Raw genomic sequence first — 16,728 nt, 5'->3', positions numbered from 1 at the left:
CCCCTCTCACAATGGCAGCTGCTGTGGGCACGGGCTCCCAAACCGCCCCAAAGATGCTGCTTGCAAGGCATTGCGGGCAACATGGAAGGAGGTTTTCAGGTGCTATTTCTAGAGCTAAAATGCCTGAAAACTGCTTCAGTGTGAAAGGGGTCTAAGTGGGGACATGGACTGTCAACAACAGCTGAGCCTACACCGTTTTGGCTGCTAGCTTTTAAAGGGGATATAGAATGGGGCATCGTGGAGGGGACAGTGGGTGGAAATCAGGTCCATTTTTTTATTTATTAGTAATTTTTTTCATCTATTACTTCACAGTAACTCCCTGTTGCTATCATTTCAGGCTTTTTCCACTAATGTTGTTCCTAAGGGCATCTGTCATTTTTTTTATGCCTCATGCCTCTAAACACTCCTCCATGCTAGCCTATGGGGGAGGTTTAATAAAACTGGAATACTCAAAATCTGGTGCAGGTATGCATGGTAATCAGCTTTTAACTTCAAAGTTCAATTACGTTTTGACAATAAAATCTGGAATCGGGTGGGTTTCTATGCAAAGCTGCAACAGAGTTTGCACTCTTCATTTCTAACAAATCATCCCCTATGTGCCCATGCACACATAGAGATTTAAAGGCAGGGACATTTAGAGGCAGAAAAAACCCACTGGTGGCACATCCAGGAGCAGTGGCGTTATAGTAGAAAAAATGTTTGACACACGTAAACGTGTCTAAATACACATTAACCACTTCCCGACCAGTGCACGCCGATGTACGTTGGCAGAATGGTACAGCCAGGCATATTGGCGTACAGGTACGTCCATTTCTATATGCTGCCCTGCCATTGCGTTCGTGCCGGCGCGCTTGCATGCCGGTCGGGACCCCCGTGAGTCCGGTTGCAGGTCCCGCAGACTCGATCGCTGCGGGGATACAAGCGATCGTCTCACGGGGAGGCTGAACGGGGAGATGCTGTTGTAAACAGCATCTTCCAGTTCTGTCTAGCAACAAGTGACACTGATCTCTGCTCCATGTGATTGGAGCAGAGATCAGTGTTCACTAACACAAAACCCAGCCCCCCACAGTTAGTAACACGCCCCTAGGAACACTTAACCCCTACACTGCCACCCCCTGATTAACCCCTTCACTGCCAGTGTCATTTACACAGGAATCAATGCATTTGTATAGCACTGATTGCTGTATAAATGACAATGGTCCCAAAAATGTGTCAAAAATGTCCAATGTGTCTGCCATAATGTCGCAGTCACAATAAAAATCGCTGATCGCCGCCATTACTAGTAAAAAAAAATTATTAATAAAAATGCCATAAAACGATCCCCTAGTTTGTAAACGCTATAACTTTTGTGCAAACCAATCAATAATCGATTATTGCGTTTTTTTTTTTTACCAAAAATATGTAGAAGAATGTGTATTGACCTAAATTGAGGGAAAAAAACTATTTTTTTATATATTTTTGGGGGGTATTTATTATTACAAAAAAATAAAAAAAAAATTTGTTTATAGTGCAAAAAATAAAAAACGCAGGGGTGATCAAATACCACCGAAAGAAAGCTCTATTTGTGGGAAAACAAAGACGTCAATTTTGTTTGGGAGCCACGTCGCATGACTGCGCAATTGTCAGTTAAAGCGTCGCAGTGCCGAATCGCAAAAAGTGGTCTGGTCTTAAGCCAGCAAAATGGTCCGGTCTGAAAGTGGTTAAGCACATTTTAGCTTAAAGTGGTTGCAAAGGTAGTCACCCCCCAGCCCCTTAATACTTACCTGTGCCCCATCTCTAGCCACAGATGTGCATGACTCTACCTCCTGGTTGGCTGAGACACAGCAGCGACTCCATTGGCTCCTGCTGTTGGCAATCAAATTCAGTTAGCCAATCAGGAGAGAGAGGGGGACCGAACTGTGGCTCTGTGTCTCAATGGACACACAGAGCTGCGGCTCGGGTCCCCCATATCAACACTCAACAGGAGGGAGAGGGCAGGAGCGCTGATGAGGGACCTGAGAAGAGGAGGATCCGGGCTGCTCTGTGCAAATCCATTTAGCAGAGCAGGCGAGTATAACATGTTTATTATTTTTAAAGAAAAAAGAACGAGACTTTAGTAACACTTTAATTCATTTCACTGGCCAAAATAAATTATTATTTTGGCCAGTGAAATTAGTTAATGCCTTAGCACTTGAGACACCTAAATGAGCCTAAATGCATTACTCAATTTTGCAAGCATCAAGCTTTTTGTCTTCCAAAGTGCTGCTGCCAAGAGGGAAGGCATCTAGGAGAGCTGACTAAATGCCCTGCTTTGTGGGGGATGTGTTACACCCCTAGTTTTATTCTGTTTACAGTTTTGGCTGTTAATCCTATCCCGTGCTTTTATATGTTATTTTCTCATGTCTCCCAATAGTTTACTAACCTGTCTGTTGTCATTTTGACTCATTGTGCACTGCTTATTGAAACTGTACTCACAGAGACACAATAGACGTTGTATTGCCTTGCCCTGGGCTAAGGGTGTGAAAAGGCAAGAAAAGATGTCCCGTTAGCTTAGTACATGAAGATGCTGTGATGATTAAACACCTGTAAAAGTGGTTGTAAACCCTTTACAACCACTTTTTGCTACAGGTAAACCTATAATTAGGCTTACCTGTAGCTACACGGGGTATCTCCTAAACCTGCACGGTTTAGGAGAGAGATATCCCCTGTATTTGCATGTGCCGACGTCATTGGCACATGTGCACTAAAGCAAACTGAAGCAAGGGCACGTGCGTGTCCTTGCTTCAGTTAGCCTGTTCTGTTACCGACGGCTCCAGCGCACATGCGCAGGAGTGACGTCATCGCGGCTCCGGCCAATCACAGCACTCCGGGAGCGATGCTGGCCACAGGAGCAGTGAATGACAACTGCTGCGGGGGCTTCGATCTCAGGTAAGTAATTCATAATGAGCATACTAGCTCATTATGCCTTTGTCTTGCAGGTTTTTTTTTTGTCTGTTTGTTTTTTTTAGGGTTTACAACCACTTTAAGAATGTAGATATGTGCATGGTAGACGGTACAAGGGTTGATGTATCACCTAATGGGATTAACATGAAAGGTAAAAAAGAGACTAGTAATAAAAATTCGATTGGGCTGTTATATTCACTACACTCTGTTGATTCTAGAGGTAAGTCTGGTACACGCTGACAGATTATTTTTTTTTCATTCAACTCAGTGGGCTGAACAAAAATAAACTGAGTAGCTTGTGAGGAGCTCACAGTTCTAACTATGCAATGTTGGTACAACAATCTCCTGGCTGAGCTATAGTTTTCTGACAGGGGGGACTACCCCCCTCCCCCCCTACCAGAATACACCAGTCAGCCGATTGACTGCTGTTTTTCCAACAGGCCCGTTGGACAGGCTGCTGCACACATGGCCCGAACGTCAGACGGTTTATGTTGAGCTGCCCAACTTCATCTGTTATGTGAACAGTCTCCCCAGTCCTTTAGTAAATCAACCACAAAGCTAGATTACTTTAATCACAAAAAATATGAACAGCAACTTTTGGAAAAAAAAAAATTCAATCTGGCCAAACTCGACTGACAATCATAAAAAGCTCCACATTTAAATATATGTATTCACATTCCTCTGTATTGCTCCACAACATAAATATGAATGCATAGGCAACCCACTCTTTCCTGTTTTAAGTTGGACCTAGGCGCACGTTAAATAGTAGTATTCTGCTTGCACATAAAATCTTCCCCTAATGCTTATGATGAGTTTACGCCCAAAAGATAGCAGTGCAGCTAGGTGTCAGTTAACATCCTCTCCACTGGGTCTTAAAATCAGCCAATAGTAATAAGAGTGTTAAAATAATTACATAAAAATGAGAACATGAGTGCTGGACAAAAATGAGAATCTGGGTGCTGAAAAAAATAAAAAATAACAACAAAGAAGTATCACTATTATCATAATTATACATTATGGGTAAAATGTTAATCTAATAAAAAGGCCTGATCTTCTGCCTCTCGAGTCCTCTCCTCCTGTCAGGCCCACCATGATCTCTCACCCTGAGTGGAGGCCAGATGGCTGGCAGTGGGACCCTGGATCTGGGGCTGGGCGGGCACAGCCCCTGAGGGAGCTCATCTCTCGCTCATCAGTGCCTAGATGGGTGGGGTGATCCTCCCTCCCTCCGCTCGGCTCTCTCTATGATCTCCTGTACTATGTGTGTTGGGCTGCAGCAGCATGTGTGGGAGAGGACACAGGCGACAGAGAAAGCTCCCATCCGCTGCGTGCTACCGCATGTGACCCCCCCAGCCTCAAGTGGAGGGGGCTCAAGCGGGGGCAAGAAATAAACATGCTCTCCCCTAATAATGCCACTGTGTGTGTGACACAGACAAGGCCAAGGAGAGGGGGAGGGAGGGGAGCACTCTGGCACTTCGGCACCCCCACCTCTGTGGCACCTCAGCACGGTGCACCCCAGATCAGCCCTGATTGGGCATATTGTAACCAGGCTTTTTTGTGGAATTAGTACAGTAAATGCTTCTTTATGGCAACTTGACCATGCAGCTCTTTTTTTGTTCAAGTATCATTGTATTGTGCTCCTTAAAAACAACCACAACAACTTTTTCCAGAGCAGCCTGTATGTCTCCTGAGGTTACCTGTGGGTTTTTCTTTGCACAGTTCCTGTGGTGGTTGTGGCAGAAATCTTTCTTCATCTACCTGACCATGGCTTGGTATCAGCGGATCCCCAAATTTTCCACTTCTTATTAAGTGATTGAACAGTACTCACTGGCATATTCAAGGCTTTGGATATCTTTTTTATATCCTTTTCCATCTTTGTAAAGTTTCATTACCTTGTTACGCAGGTCTTTGGACTGTTCTTTTCTACCACCTCATGGCTCAGTGTCTAGCCTGCTTAGTGCATCCATATACATTGAAGTGGCAGATCTGAGTGAAATAAAGCTGTGAATTACCTTGACTGGCAACAAAGTGAACAAATCAAAAGGGAACTGGACCTACAATGGTATCTATAGGAAGGACACAATGAAAGCAGGGTGAGTGTTAGGTAAAGTTATTATTGGTAATATCTGGTAGGAAAATTAAAGCATCCTTACTTATTCCAGTGTGAGTTGAAAGCACTGGCCTAATCAGTAGCTTGCTTGACAGCAACAATTATAGCCAAGCAGCCATGTTTATAAGACTAAAATTGCTCCAAAAGGAACAGGGGAAGGGTCAACAGAGGGAGGTGTGTCTGGACTAATGGGAGGGCCTGAGCCAATCATGAAAGAAAAGATGTTGATGAATGTGTAAAACCTGTAGTGTGTGACAGTGAGTGGGAACTGCGTGTTTGGGATATGAGACTGATATCATCTTGGGTTGCCCTGCCCTAATCAGAGTTGAGGGACCAAGGAGAATGTGACATTGAATCTTAAATGACAGAGTAGCCTGTGAGGATGGAAACAGCTCTTTAGATAAGCAAGTTAGGTTGTGAATGTAAAGCCGCGTACACACGGGCGGACTATATGGCCTACTTAGTCCGTCATACAATCCGACGGACAGTCCGTCATACTTTCGAATGAACGGATTTGACCACACACACCACTTTTTGAGCGGACTAACACGGCGTACTAAGTCCGCCATACTATCCGCCCTACTTTTGAAATGAACGGACTCGCCCACACACGCAGAGGAAAGTCCGCTCATTTCGAGCGCGTCTCCAGGTAGGCGGGGCCCGCGAAGGAGACGTCACTGACCCCGCCGCCTGGTATGGACTTAAAGGGGAACCCCAACGCCGAAAAAAATCGGCGTGGGGGTCCCCCCCAAGTCCACAACAGACCCTTGTCCGAGCACGCTACCCGGCTGGCCAGGAAAGGGGGGCGAGCGAGCACCCCCCCCTCCTAAACCGTACCAGGCCCGGTGCCCTCAACATGGTGGGGTGCCTTGGGGAAGGGGGGGCCACGCGGCCCCCCCACCCCAAAGCACCTTGTCCCCATGTTGATGAGGACAAGGGCCTCTTTCCGACAACCCTGGCCGTTGGTTGTCGGGGTCTGCGGGCGGGGGGCTTATCGGAATCCGGGAGCCCCCTTTAATAAGGGGGCCCCCGGATACCGGCCCCCCACCCTATGTGAATGAGTACGGGGTACAATGTACCCCTACCCATTCACCTGTAAAATAAAAGTACAAAAAAAAACACAACACACGAGATAAAATACTTTATTGCACAGCTCCGGGGGTCTTCCGTCTTCGGGGGTCTTCTCGCCGGACTCCTCCGCTATCTTCTTGTAGCCCTTTTGCTAGCGGAGGAGTCCGGCTTTCTTCCTCGCCGCCGGCCTCTTCTCCCGACTTCGGGGGTCTTGTCCCCCTCTTCGGTTCTTCTGCCGGGCCACCGCGCCTTCTTATAGCTCTTTTACAGGCGGTGGCCCGGTCTTCTGTCGCCTGGTACGGCTCAGGAGGGGGGGCGCTTGCTCGCCCCCCTTTCCTGGCCGGCCGGGTAGCGTGCTCGGACAAGGGTCTGTTGTGGACTTGGGGGGACCCCCATGCCGATTTTTTTCGGCGTTGGGGTTCCCCTTTAAGTCCATACCAGGCGGCGGGGCCAGCGACGTCTCCTTCGCGGGCCCCGCCTACCTGGATACCCGCTCGAAATGAACGGACTTTTCTCCGGGCGGGAAAAGTCCGCTCATTTCAAAAGTACGGCGGACTGGCATACACACGGCCGGATTGTCCGCCGAAATGCGAGTACGACGGACAGTATTTCGAAAAATCCGAAATACTTAGTACGCCGGACTGCACGCTGAAAAAGTCCGCTGAAGCCCACACACGAGCGGACTGTCCGCTGAAATGTGTTTCGGCGGACTAAGTAGGCCATACAGTCCGCCCGTGTGTACGCGGCATAAGGGATGTGATTAGTTCCTATGCAGGTGCTGTATGTGAAATGATTAGTGTATAAAAAATGCAAAACTATATGTGTTCAGGTTTTTCCTTGAAATAACGTAAAATGTAGTAGTGTTTTTGTGTTGTGTATTTTGTGTTAAGTAGTTTTTTTGTGTATTCTAATATGTCAGAAACCATCACAGTCATATTGTTGCATGAGTAAGCGCATACAACCTTATGCACATGAAAATCATTAGTTGGGTATTTAGTTGATTAATAGAAAGTTTCAATGGTCTCACTGAGGCCATCTGGAAAAAGAGTTTTCAGTCTGTGTATCAAGAAATTTTCTCGTTTGCAGAGTTTAAAATCTTTTGTATTTCTTTGAAACAGGGATTTGTTCCACAATCGTTGCCAATAGTAACTGCAGATTTTTGTTGTGATGCATCAAGAAATGCCTTGACACACTGTGTTTCTTAAACCCCAGGCGGATGTTGGATCTGTGCATATATAGATTATAAATTGGGATGAACAGTTCAAGGTGTTAATTGACCATTCAGTGCTAGTGCTTGTGGCGGTAACAATATGGGTTCTTTTGTCTATTGATTGGCATGCCACATTGGAAGCACCAGTGATGGCATGGATTGCTGGTGGGGCAGCTTGTTTTGATGTCTTGTTTTTGTCTTGTATTCTGCTGGGTGCCAAACAGTTTTTTAGGGTGGGTGCTCTGCAGTAGGTGATCTTGGCATGCATTGGAAATTCTTTCCTTAAAAATGAGTTAGCTTTAAGCACATGCCAGTGTGTTTTCAAGATCATTTTGATCAACTGATGTTGGCCATTGTATTGGGTCACGAAATTTGCAGTGTAGCAGCGTAGGAGTGTGAAATTTGTGTTCTTTTTTCTTCAGGAACTAGGCATTTGCTCTGAGTAAGCCATTTTGCCTTCGAGAAAGCTCCTTCTACTAAGCCATTTAGGTAGTGTTTGGCCAGAAAACGATTCTTCAGTATTTGGGCTTGTGTGTCAAAGTCTTAAATTGACCGAATGGCACATTTTTGAGCCATGGTTTGTAGTGACTAGGGATGAGCTTCGAGTTCGAGTCGAACTCATGTTTGAGTCGAACATTGCCTGTTCGCCTGTTCAGCAAACAGTGAACAATTTGGGGTGTTCACAGCAAATTCGAAAAGCCGCGGGACACCCTGTACAAGTCTATGGGAGAAATCGAAAGTGCTAATTTTAAAGGCTAATATGCAAGTTATTGTCCTAAAAAGTGTTTGGGGACCTGGGTCCTGTCCCAGGGGACATGGATCAATGCAAAAAAAAGTTTTAAAAACTGCCATTTTTTCGGGAGCAGTGATTTTAATAATGATTAAAGGGAAACAATAAAAGTGTAATATTCCTTTAAATTTCGTACCTGGGGGTGTCTATAGTATGCCTGTGAAGGGGCGCATGTTTCCCGTGCTTAGAACTGTCCCTGCACAAAGTGTCATTTCTGCAGAAAAAAAAGTAATTTAAAATCACTCGCAGCTATAATGAATTGTCGGCTCCCCGTAATACAGAGAACATTGAAAGTCATTGATAAAAAAAAAAAAAAAAGTGTGGGGTACCCCCAATATCAATTACCAGGTCTGGTATGGATATTAAGGGGAGCCCCGTGTAAAATTGAAAAAAAATCAAAAAATCCATACCAGACCCTTTATCCGAGCACACAACCTGGCAGGCTGCAGGAAAAGAGGGGGGGACGAGAGAGCGCCCCCCTCCTGAACCGTACCAGGCCACATGCCCTCAACATTGGGAGGATGCTTTGGGGTCCCCCCAAAGCACCATGTCCCCATGTTGATGGAGACAAGGGCCTCATCCCCATAACACTGGCCCGTGGTTGTGGGGGTCTGCGGGCGGGGGGCTTATCAGAATCTGGAAGTCCCCTTTAACAAGGGGACCCCCAGATCCCAGCCCCCCCTGTTTGAAATGGTAAGGGGGTACAAAAGTACCCCTACCATTTCACAAAGAAAGTGTAAAAAATAGTTAAATATGACAAACACACTTTTGAAAAATTCCTTTATTAAAAATAAAAAAAAGATTCCAGCGGTGGTAATCCACTCTTACTATCCAGCGACGGATGATCATCTCTCCGGGGTCCAGCGATGTGCAGGTTTCTGTTACATCAGAGGGGGGCAGGGTCACCCATACGTCATTGGGGAAGCCCGGCTTCCCCCACTAGCATCAGAGGGGGGCGGGGTCTGGTGACAGGTGGCCCCACCCTCCTCATATAAGAAACATCAGGCCGCCGGCATCCCGCAGTGTCTCTGACAGTGGAGACAGAGGATGCATGGATGGACTGCGCTGCACTGGACTGGAGGGAGAGATCACCCGTAGCTGGATCAGATCAGCCATCGCTGGACCCCGGAGAGATGATCATCCATCGCTGGATAGCAAGAGTTGATTATCTCAGCTGGAATCTTTTTTTTATTTTCTTTATTTTTTTTATTTTTTTTTGTTTCAAATAGTTTTATTGTTATAAAACAAAGTACAAGTAAATAAATATAACTTATAAAGATAGCTACTAATAAGCTATTCTGGAGAATTCGGTGAACCCAGTTGCTTAACCGGACATCGTATCCATGAAAAGGTTAGCTGCGCTGTGCAGGGAGTTTATGACCTCTGGTAAAGTTCTAAGATATTACGCAATGAGTTCAGTAAGGCCGTCTAGGCCTAAGCCGACCTCTAGTGTATTCCTTCTCTAAAGACGTCTTTAGTCTAGAGGTCCTGATGTCCTGTATCAGGACTTGAGGGTGCATGAGCAAAGCCGGTCTAATGTGGCCTGATGTTTAAGGATGGGATATGCTGATACGGCGATCAAAAACGGGCCATTGAAGAGCATGGGTAGCTAAGATTATTTTGGAGTTTTACAACATGCTATGATTGCAGAGATGGAGAGTATATCAGTACCAGGTAACCTAATGTCATAAAGAGGAGGTTTGATGTGTGAAAAGGCTGAATGTATATGTCGTTGTAGAGTAAGTTTAGTAAAAATAAGTCTGGAGATATCCAAAGAAAATGGGGGGTGAGAGGGAGGGGGCGTTAAGGGAGTGTTGAGGAGAGGGAAATGGTGTGCAGGAGGGGAGGGCAGGGGAGAAACGGGGGAGGGGAAAAAGCTAGCAGCTTCAGGTGTGATATAATAGAGGTGGGAATAAGGGGAAGAAGAAAGGACGATATATTCAGAGAGATAGAAGGTGCAATAGAGAAAAATAAAGAAAGAAAGGTAGGTAGAAGAATAAAGATGGAGAGGAAAATAGAAGGAGATAAAAGAAAGAAGAAAAGAAGAATTGAAAAGAAAGGAGGGCCTCTGGCTTGCCCCCGCTGCAAAGTAAGGGAGAGGTATATCATATTCGAGGATTTAGATTGATAATTACTGGCAAGATGCCATATGGGATAAGTATTCTTGTGTAGTCTGGAAATGAATCCAGCAGGCCCATTTCATACTGTACTTAGAGGGGGTGTCACGAGAAGTGTTAATGAGTTTCTCCATGTCAGCAACTTTTTGGATTCTGGAGAACCAATCCTTGATGGTAGGAACTCGGGAGGATTGCCAATGGACGGGTACGCACTGCTTCGCTGCATTGATTAGATGCATCCCAATTGATTTATGATAGGTATTATGTGGTAAACTGGAATGGTGTAAGAGAAACTGGGCAGGAGTAAATTCTAGTGTGTAGGAGGAAATTTGTTCTGTCAGCCGGTGCACTTCCGTCCAAAAACGTTGGATCATTGGGCAAGACCACCATATGTGTAATAACGTTCCCTTGTCCTGAGAACATCTCCAACAGGACTCGGGAACATTAGGTTTGTATTTGTGGATAACCGCTGGAGTATGGTACCACCTGGATTGAATCTTAAAACCGTTTTCTTGGGTATTCACATTAGAGGATCCTTTGTGAATATTGGCGTAAATTTGCTCCCACTGGTCCTCAGAGAGTGAAATGGACAAGTCCCTTTCCCATTTTGCGCAAGCAGGTGTATCATTCGCTCTTTGTTTCGCAAAAAGCAGAGTATGTGTATATGAAATAAGGCGTGTTTGGGGAGAGGTTTGAGTGCATAGTGTTTCAAAGGGGGAAAGTTGTCGGGAGCAACAGAGGTCTTTGTCTATGCTTTGTAGGTACGAGGCCACCATGAGATAGGGCCAGGGAGGGATGGGAGTTTCCCCAGTCCGGGTCGCGAGCTGAGTTCTGGTTTGAAGTTTACCCCGGAGGAAGTAATGGTGCGCTCTAATTTGGGTCGTGGGCCAACAGTCTGCTAGAAAATCATCTTTCATTCCTGGTGGGAAGTCAGGATTAAGTTTTAGGGGAGTCAGGGGGCCTGGAGAAGATGAAATGTTTGATTTTTTACAAGTTTGGTGGAAGCATCTCAAGGTCGGGCCTATAAGAGGGTGTTGTATCAGGCTAGATGGAACACAGCGTGGAGGGATCCACGGTAAGGAGGGGAGGGACAAATCTGTAAAGGAGGCTTCTAAAGAAACCCAGTCTTTACTGGCTGTATGCACATTCCAATCCACTATCCTGGTTAAATGAGTTGCGAGGTAGTATTTGTGGAGGTTTGGGAGACCAATTCCCCCTAGATTCTTTGGGCGCGAAAGTTGATCGTAGTTAATTCTGTGCTTACGCTTGCTCCAAAGAAATTGAGAACAGAGTTGTCTATACTTGCTAAAAAAGGAGATAGGAATGTGGATGGGGATCATTTGCAACAGGTAGAGCATTCGTGGAAGGGCATTCATTTTTAAAATAGCTGCTCTGCCAAACCAAGAAAATAGAGGTTTGTCCCATTCCTTGAAATCCTTAGTCAATTGGTTCAGGAGAGGATTAAAATTTTTTGCGTATAGATCAGACAGATTGGAGGGAATTTGGATGCCCAGATATGTAATCGAATCATCTTTCCAGAGGAAGGGGAAATTCTTCTTACATTGATCAACTATTGTCTGGGGCAAAGAGACGTTAAGGGCAAAGGATTTTGACAGATTGATTTTGAGATTCGACAAGTATTGGAAATGTTTGAATTCTGAAAGCACTACCGGTAATGTGATCAATGGGTTTGAAAGAAAAAGCAGAATGTCATCCGCGAATGCGGAATATTTATATGCTTTTAGTGGGGACTTAATGCCTTGAATGTCGGGATTGGCTGTAAGTTTACGGAGAAAGGGTTCAAGGGTCAGGACAAAAAGGATGGGGGACAGGGGACACCCCTGCTTCGTCCCATTGCGGATGGGAAAGGCGTCCGACAGAGTGTGGTTGGCTCTAACTTTTGCAACTGGGTTATCATACAGTGCCATGATTAAGTCGATTAAGTGAGGCCCCAGTCCAATCGCCTGGAGCACTGCCCTCATGTATCTCCAAGACACTCTGTCGAACGCCTTTTCCGCATCCAGAGAAAGGAAAAAGCCTTTCTGGTTGGAGCTTGTTATAAGATGGTGAAGATTTATGGCTTTAATCGTATTATCCCTGGTCTCCCTGCCAGGGATAAAACCGGATTGATCTTGGGAGACAAGGGAAGGGAGGAAAGGGAGCAACCTGTTCGCTGTAATTTTAGAAAAAAGCTTGATGTCCGAATTAAGAGGGTCTTTGTCTTCTTTTGGTATTACAACTATGTGTGCTTCCAGCATTCGTTGTGGGAAGGGGGAAGATGGAGATAAGGAATTGAAAGCTTTGAGGGAAGGATTCCGCAATGAGTCGGAAAACGTTTTATAGTAAACTGTTGGCAGACCATCTGGGCCTGGGCTTTTCCCAGGTTTCAAGCTTTCAAGTGCGAGATTCCACTCTAACGGGGATATTGGAGATTCCAGACCCTCCGAAGCTTCAGGTGAAATCTTAGCAGGGGCGAATTGGGAGAGGAAGGAGGAAATAGCATGATCCTGGGATGAATGGTTATCTGGGGCGTGGGTAGAGTTTTGAAGGTCATATAGAGAGGAATAATATTTTTCAAACTCTTTGGCGATGTCTCTGTTGTGGACAATTAGATCACCTGAGGGGGAACGTAGATGGTGTATTACATTGTTGTTATTCTTTTTACGCAGAGCTTGGGCAAGGAGACGACCGCTCTTATTACCGTGCTCATAAAAGAGTTTTTGGGACAAAATGAAATTTTTCTTGATGTTGAGGTTCAGGGTCTCATTGATTAGGGCTCTCGTATCGGTTAGTTCTGTTAGGGTATGTTGTGCCAGTGTTCGTTTATGACTGGTTTCTAGTTTTCTCAGTTTAGTGAACAGTGCAGTAAGTCTGGCCTTGCGGGCTTTCTTGAGAGATGCCGAGATTGCGATCATTTTACCCCTTATGACACATTTATGGGCCTCCCATTGGGTCATTTTGGAGGTATCTGGGGAATCGTTTTCTGAGAAATAGTCTGTCAGGCATTTCCTCAGGTCGTCTCCAATGGATTTGTCCGTTAAGATAGTGGGATCTAATTTCCATATGAAGGTCCGATCATTTGTCTCTGGGAATGTAAGTGTCAGGGAAATAGGGTGGTGGTCAGAAATAGCCATTGGTTCGATAGTCGCGGTCGTGAGTAGTGGTAGGTCTTGTTGCGATAGGAAAAGATAATCTATACGAGAATATTTGTTGTGGGGGGCAGAGAAATAGGTAAAGTCTTTGTCCTTGGGATGCGAGATGCGCCATGTATCATGTAAACAGAGTTCATGGAGGCAACGTCTGATTTGTTTAAGCGCTCTATAGGTAAGATGTGATTTACCCGATGAAGTGTCCAGCAGGGGGTCTAGGGGCAGATTAAGATCGCCCCCTAGTATCAGTATTCCCTCCTGGAAAGAGAGCAATTGTCGTACTATAGCTCGCAGGAAAGGGACTTGTAACGAGTTGGGGCAATATATGTTTGCTAAGGTGATAGGTCTGTTTTTGAAGGTTCCTTTCAGAAAGACAAACCTCCCTTGTTCATCTATCAGGGAGTCCGTGATTGTGATTGGCGAATTCTTGGAGAGAAGTATAGATACTCCTTTAGACTTAGTTATGGGAGAGGTGGCGTGAAAACCCTGAGGGTAGTGTGGACTAGACATTTTCGGTACATGTTTCGAGCAGAAGTGGGTTTCCTGCAGAAAAATTACTTCAGCTTTAGATTGTTTTGCATAAGATAGTACTCGGGAGCGTTTCTCAGGGGTGTTAAGGCCCCGAACATTCAGGGAAAGAATTTTGAGTGTAAGGTGGGCCGAATTGGATTGGGATTGTGGCATAGTGGCCGGATAGTGGGCCCTCAGGGTAGTTGAAGGGGAAAAACGGGGGGAAGCCAGAGACCCGAGCAGAAAAGGGGGACGTAAGGTGGAGGTAGTGGTAGGAGGGGGAGAGGAGGGGGAATCTGTATGTGAAGGTGTGTAGGAGGAGTGGAGGGGGGGGGAAATATGTGGAATGTGGAGGAAAATCAGTGAAAAAAAAAGGGGGGGGTCCTAGGGTACTACACGGGAGGTTGTTGTGGCGACTGCCGGTTTGAGGGGTATGACCTGCAAACCTACGTCTAATACAGGAGGTAACCGGTAAGGATCAGTAAGACTACCAGAGTCTCCTGTTCGGGGGACAGAGTTCTGGGTACGGACCGAGAGGGGAGTTCTAGGTCCTGCCGAGGCTTCTAGAGTAAAGGAACAGGGGGAAAGGTAAGTGGGACATGACCCAGGTGGGTGTAGTGATCCCCCCCAGACCAGCCCACACGTGTGGCTTAAAGCAACCATGGTGAGGCAAATATAATATACAGTAAATTGGTCACCGCGTCCCTCAGGTAGTCATGTTAAGAGGACTTATATTCACAGCCCAAACAACAGAAATAGAGCAACGGTGAACAATTCGAGGTGCGGGTTTGAACCCAAGAAGGTTCTGGGGTTTAAAGGGCGAAGAAGGTTACATTAAGGTGTTACAGGGATATTATGAAAGGAGGAGTGGATTGTGAGTTAGAGCTGCTTATGTGTCATCCATTCAGCAAACTGTGCGAATGTTAAACTAGGTCCCAGAAATAGGGAAGCGGCATAAAAAATAGAAAATAGAATGAGCAAAAAGAAATATTCATATATAAAAGCACATAAACAACCGCTTGATACATTTATAATCAACATATAATACCTGCAATCGTTTTGGAGAAACTACTTCCCATCTGACAATCACGGTTAAGAGGTGACGCATTGAACATTATACATGCAACAAAAATAACATAATCAACTGCAAAATCTCGGGAAACAGCAATACGAACTGTTAAAAGAGACATGTCATGACATGTGGAGAGTTGGGGTGTAAATAAGAGCTGACATTAATACAACCTTCTCTTGGTATTCCATCTTGCACAGAGAAATAATGCTAGAGTAGAGGAGGCCATACCCGGGTCCGAGCTCCAGTGGGTTTTAGCGGGTCCGAGGACATGCGTGCCCTCCTAGAAACGGATAGTTACACGGCGGCAGCCGAGATAATCAGAGGTAATTTTAAATCCGACAACCTGGTTAGGTGACCTCGTGACGGAGGGGACTAAAAAAGCTCTTTCTCGAGCAGGGCCTCCTCTCATCCAGCTGCAATGGCTAACATGCAATCTCGCAGCCCCGCTCCTTACAGACAAATAAAGCTCCCGACCCCCATAAGAAACTGACGGGGATCTGAGCCTAAATCTCAGGGACACCGAGTGTATATTCTCTATATAGAGGGGTAGTAGACAACAGGAAGAAAGGATAGAAATAGAGAAAGGAGGGGAAGGAGGGGGGAAGAAAAGAGCGGAGAGGGGAGCAGAAAGAAAAAGGTGAGTAATACTAAAGTAGAACAGGGACACAGGAATATAAATGCGGAATAGAAGAACCAGCATAAGGAACGTTGCATGGGCTTTAGCGTACACCTAGGAAACACTACCACAAGGCGGTCCAGGATGTCAGGGCAAAGGCTTGAGCAGAGTTTTGTTGCGCTGAGAAAACTAGGCTTGCGGGTCTGATGCGTTCCTTTTGTGTCTGGCTGGATGGTCCCAGGGGAGATGCATTGACATGCCAGAAAGTGATACCCATTCACATTCACAACTTTGGATTGATATCGGTTGAGAGGTGGTGGACGGGGGGATAAGGAGGGGAAGAGGAGTGCAGGCTAATCGTTGGCGGGGCTATGCACTAAACTTGTATTCTGGGAGCCACGAGAAGTAGATGAGGGGCAACACAGTTTCCGTTGATGATCCAAGGAGAAGGCAGGCTGGGTGAGGCATTACACTTGTTAAGTCTCTCGACAAAGCATCATAGGGACCGTAAAGTCAGTCTCATTATATGGGTCAAAACTGAGAACAAGGGGAAATAAACGGAAGGTAGAAAAACAGGGAGTAGAACACAGTACCTTAGAGTCAGATGGGAGCAGCGAACATTGACGGGACGTCTAGTTCAGTGAATCCGGGCCCTGCGGTGCGCCGGAGAGGCCGTGGGGCTTCCATTCCTTGGTGCTCCGATATCTTGCGATGGCGAACGAGGGGGGAGGGGATGGTGGCGGCGGCGGCCTAAGCTGAAGTTACCCGCTTCTGCTATGCCATCCATGGAGAAAGCCCGGGAAAGCGTTGAGAGACGAAAATTGCTGTACCAGTCTGGTAAATCCACTGGCGGGATATCTAGCGTAAAGAAAAAGTGATCCAGGTCCTCTGGCACTCTAAGGATCGCTGTTTTGCCGTGATGAGATGCTGTTAGGCCAAATGGAAACTTCCACCTGTAAACGATGGATCTGACTCTCAAAGCTTCAAGAAGTGGGCGAAGTTCCCTCCTCCTCTGTAGGGTGATACCAGACAGGTCCTGGTATATTTTAACAGTGGCTCCCTGCACTGTGACTCGATCGTGCGTTCTGGCCGCATGTAGGATTTGCTCTTTGAGTTGAAAATCTATGAGGCAGCAAACCACATCCCGAGGGGGATCTGTCTCCC

General features: G+C 46.0%; 1 protein-coding gene across 1 annotated transcript in view; it reads right to left on the bottom strand.

Moving 5' to 3' along the window:
• Nucleotides 1–16,728, bottom strand: part of LOC143988214 (uncharacterized) — a 224,610-nt gene that overhangs the window by 186,158 nt on the left and 21,724 nt on the right. The gene's annotated exons all lie outside the window — the stretch shown is intronic.

The sequence above is a fragment of the Lithobates pipiens genome, unplaced genomic scaffold, assembly GCF_037356315.1.
Source record: "Lithobates pipiens isolate NorthernLeopardFrog02 unplaced genomic scaffold, aLitPip1_a1.2 Scaffold_18, whole genome shotgun sequence".
NCBI lineage: Eukaryota > Metazoa > Chordata > Amphibia > Anura > Ranidae > Lithobates > Lithobates pipiens.
Note: the sequence above shows the minus strand (reverse complement) of the source record. Positions and strands in the feature narration are given on the sequence as shown.